The sequence below is a fragment of the Mya arenaria genome, chromosome 9 (assembly GCF_026914265.1).
Source record: "Mya arenaria isolate MELC-2E11 chromosome 9, ASM2691426v1".
In the NCBI taxonomy this organism is placed as follows: Eukaryota; Metazoa; Mollusca; class Bivalvia; order Myida; family Myidae; genus Mya; species Mya arenaria.
This window is the reverse complement of record NC_069130.1, coordinates 11,659,527-11,664,561: the sequence shown is the minus strand read 5'-3', so window position 1 is coordinate 11,664,561 and position 5,035 is coordinate 11,659,527.

The following is a 5,035-nucleotide window of genomic DNA, read 5'->3' as shown; positions in this document are numbered from 1 at the left end:
GACAATACATAAATATTATGGGCTTCTAAGATTAGTCAAGGAAACCATCGAACAATTGAATTAGGTTAAGACGGAGACATTTTGTTTTATTTTGTCTTTGATGGAAGATTTAAAGTACAGCTATTTGTATTGCCTATTGTTTGATATGGAACTATGATGGCTGATATCTGCCGTTTCGTGTTTTAACATCTTCGCGATGAACCTGCGAAACCCGTCACGTGGGAAATGCGAAGCCGCTAGTCGCGGGAGGAAAATGCGAAGCTCAAAGTGGCGAGACGAAAATGTGAAGCTCCAAGTGGCCGGACGAAAATGTGAAGCTCCAAGTGGCGGACGAAAATGTGAAGCCCCACGTGGCGGGACGAAAATGCGAAGCCTCAAATGGCGGGGCGAAAATGCGAAACTCCAAGTGGTGGGACGTAAATGGGAAGCCCCAAGTTGCGGGACGGAAATGCGAAGCCCTTGGTGGCGGGACAAAAATGGGAAGCCCCAAGTGGCAGGACGGAAATGGGAACCCCAAGTGGCGTGACGGAAATGGGAAGCTCCAAGTGGCGGGACTGAAATGCGAAGCCCCAAGTGACGGGACAAAATTCAAAAGTCCCCAATGGCAGGGCGAAAATGCGAAGACTTAATTGTCGGGAGGAAAATGCGAAGCCCCTTGTGACGGGGCGAAAATGCGAAGCCCCTTGTGGCGGGACGAAAATGCGAAGCCCCTAGTGGCGGGACGAAAATGCGAAGCCCAAAGTGGCGGGAAGAAAATGCGAAGCTACAAGTGGCGGGACGAAAATGAGAACATGTACCGCTGTCGAAAAAGATGCACCGAGTGGCGCCGCAAAACATGCGAAAAAGCAAAAATCGTCCATCATAAAAAGCTCTTGTACTCTTACACAATTAGCACTGCTGTTCTGAACGTTCTTTTTGCCGTGTTGTTTCCATCGCTTCAAAACTTGAACCTTTAGAAACCAGGGAAACTCTCAGTATCAAACATACTTTTTATATAGAAATAACAGTTTGCTGCTACTGATATAGTTTACAGGACAACAGTTTGCAGAAACAAGCTATTTCTTTTTGGTAATTGTATTTTTAAGGATCATTTCTTTCAAACAGAATTGTCAATAAATGCGCAAACTGAGAATATAAAACGTCAACAGGATAGATGTTAATGTTATATGAAAATACATACACAGTAAAACTGCGATCGTTCGAATATGCGGTCGTTCGAGAACTGGCGATAGGTCGAGATCGAGACTTAGTTTTTACTATTTTTTCTTCTATTTTCATATAAAATATACTGACGATGGATCGAAACCTAAATAAGTCGAGGCCTCGAGCACCATTGCCAGTCCCAAATACACAAATCATGAGTAAAACTTTATGATAACTTCGAGGTCATAATTTCACAATTTTCCCCAAAAAGGTGTGTTTTTTTAAATAACGTACATGCAAACGCCATGTAATCGGTTTACAAATTATTAGTATACCCAATACCATATACCTTATTTAACTCGAAATTAAGTTTCCTGTTTCAATTAGCCATGCACAACACAAATGTGGACGTAACATTTAAAATAAAAGAGCTTTTTGAAATATAGTAAGTATAAATTAAAATTTATAAGCTCAGTTTAAAAAAAAATGCATTGTTCAAAATTACTGGAACTCTCTTTTCTGTCAGAGTTCACATTTAAAACTTAGTTCAAAATGTGCTGCAGTCGTACTCCGTTGGCCTGAACTCCCGGGGGCCGGCTAAAATACTTTGAGTCTCAGGAAATTCAAGCCAAGCGGTAATGCTTTTTAACATTTTATAGAAAAAAATCGGTCCTTCATATACAGTTCGAGCCAACGAGGTAATCGAGTTATGTCTTGTATATTGGATCTAATATTTATGATTAGTTTAGCCAAATTTTGAGTAAATTTTTTGAAAACCGGTGATATAAAATATTTTTTAAAAGATCAGATCGCAGGTTTTAATATTTACGCTGGAAAATTGATGTTTTATAGCTAAAAGCGTTTCTAACGCTTGACGAAAGATGAAAATTTCGGCAGTTTTCCAAACATTTGAAATCTGATCTAAATTGTGTTATCCTATATGAATGATTTGATAACACTGATGCAAAAGTCGGCTGATTCTGAGATAAAAAGAAATGAAAAAGTTGTCAAATCCGTCAATCTGTGGGAGGGCAGCTTTAAGAAACCCTGTAATAATTACCTGGAATGCGGAGACGGATGTCCCACATATTACCAGCAGCAGCAGCAACAGTCTGCCCATCGTTTCCACCCTGTCTTGCCAAGCACCACGTTAGTTGACAGAATATACTGTTATTCAAGATAATCTACCAGTGAATTAGACTGTTACAACATACATGTATTTATGACCTTTAAAACATATGAAATTATATTCCCATCTGTTTAAAAAAATCCTTGTCGAACATTATGTCACGAAGAAACTATTATATATGACTGGCTCTGTCCGAATAGCCTTGTGAAAACGATCACAATTACATGTACATAAATGGAATAACAAAACTGACACTTTAAAACTACAAAATTGACCGGGTGGCCAACGCCCCTCCTACCCAACAGACCGTTCAGCCATCCCTATCCTCGGGCACCCTTGCTATCAGATAGCGACCATTCGCTGGTTTATCGCGGGTAAATAGACTAGATACAGGGGTGTAATGGTGTTTATCTAGGGAAAAATCTTAGCAGGACCCGTCCAGGCTTTTATTTTAATGTAGTTGAGTTGTCAGGAATGAAGATAAATACTAATTTGTACAAACTTGGATGAAGATTTCAGCTGACAAGAACGAGACGGTTGCCATTGGCTAGCTTTCTGTTTAATTATAAATGTGGTCAGAAACATCACTCATCGGCAAGATTCAGTTCCGAAGAAGGCCTTTCTGACCCCAATGTTTGAATGTACAAAATGGTTAAATATTTTAAAGCTGCACTCTCACAGATTAAACGTTTTGTCAACGTTTTTTTTGCCTTGGACCGAGCCAATTTTTGCGAAATTGCATGGAAACCAGTTATATAAGACGGCTGATAAAAAATAAGATCGCAGGTTTTTATATTCAAGTTCAAAAATTGGTTATGTATGCATTGTTCTCAAATCGTTGGTAACGGTTTAAGCCATAAAACATTAATTTTCGAACGGAAATATGAAAATCTGATATTTTGTCAGCCATCTTTTATCATTGGTTTGCAGATATTTACGCAAAAAAATCTCTTTCCAAGACAAAAAAATAAAATAAAATAAGTTGTAAAAACGGTATATCTGTGAGAGTGCAGCTTTGAGGTGAGATTCGTCTTTAAAATCAATACATACGCATGAATTAAAGATATATATTGAGTGATAAATCTTTAACTTCGTTCTAAATAATACATTTATGGAAAACATTAATTACTGGTAACAAGATTGTAACCGTGTATTCAATAGCTGAACTATTAAAGATGCACTATTACTCCCAAATAAGATTTTCCACAATTGATAATATTGTTTTAATATTCGAAAAATGATTAATAAATGTCGAAAATAATGGTTCTTATGAAGGATACCAAGTTTAATTTGAAAGAAATGAGCATAAAACGCGACATTTCTACCTTATGAGACTATAGAAGGCCACAGTAATTCTTTTAGCATTCACCAATCATTTAATATTTTTTGCGCTTTCTGCTATTAAATATAGGGATCCTATCTTGTAATCAGTAATTAATATTTTCCATAAATGCATTATTTAGTAAGTAGTTGAAGGTTTATCATTTACAACTGAGGTTTGTTTTACATGTGTATGTACTGATTTTGAATAAGGATGTCACTTAAAGTGACTGATGGGTGAAGATTTACTATTATTAACTATCGTTTAATAAGTAGAAACGCCGTGTGTGCTACACCTTTCTTTTAAATTAAACACTTTATCTTTCATAAGAACCATTGTTTTCGATATTTATTCATCCTATTCGGTAAATTAAAACAATTGTATTAACTGTGGTACATCTTATTTGGTAGTAAGAGTGCATCTTTTCCACACATTAATTACTGGTAACAGCGGTGGCTGTAACAAGTAAACACGGTATCCTTCATAAGAACCATTGTTTTCGATATTTATTCATCCTTTTCGGTAAATTAAAACAATTGTATTAACTGTGGTACATCTTATTTGGTAGTAAGAGTGCATCTTTAAGCGGTGGCTGTAACAAGTAAACACGGTATCCTTCATAAGAACCAGTTTTCGATATTTATTCATCCTTTTCGGTAAATTAAAACAATCGTATTCATAAACTGTGGTACATCTTATTTGGGAGTAAGAGTGCATCTTTAAGCGGTGGATGTAAGCATATGCTTATGTAAGGTTGTACAAAGCACTAGCGGCCTTATAGGGGGGGGGGGGGCACTCGGCGCGCGCCCCCTCTAAAATCGTCCAAGTTTACTTTTTATTTCAATATGGGAAAAAATGTAATAAAATACGATAGAAATGCACCATTTCCGACTAAAAATTGTTAAAATATTCTTGAGGGAGTAATCTTAACTCCCATGCAAATAGTTCAGGCTATATACTTTCGGTTCTGAGGTAATGGCGTAGGTCAAAAGATTGCGCTCCTAAATTACGCCCAATCTAACGTCAATTGCTGGACCGCCCCTGAATACACAATCCTATCTATGGTTTGCACTTCAGACTAACAAAAACATGCTTGTATCCGGTTTCCAGGCCAGTCCTTATTTTCCACTCAGCCCGTATGTTTATTTTGCAGCAGACAACATTTTCTGACCGTTCCTTGTGTCAAGGGATGGATTTTGGAATAAAAACAACAACAGGAAGCGTAAAAACATGACAAAGACAATTTTATGGTAGGTACACAACGAAATGCGTCCTAGTCGTTTCATCCCTTGAAGTAGATCTTGAAAAATGTTTCTCCTCATTTAGGTAGCATTTAATGATGTGTACATTACATTCTTGTATGTATTTCGAAGTTTGGCCATTCTTAATATCATATTTGAAGACATAAATGTGGTTTTGAGTGATATTTTTGCAAGACTTGG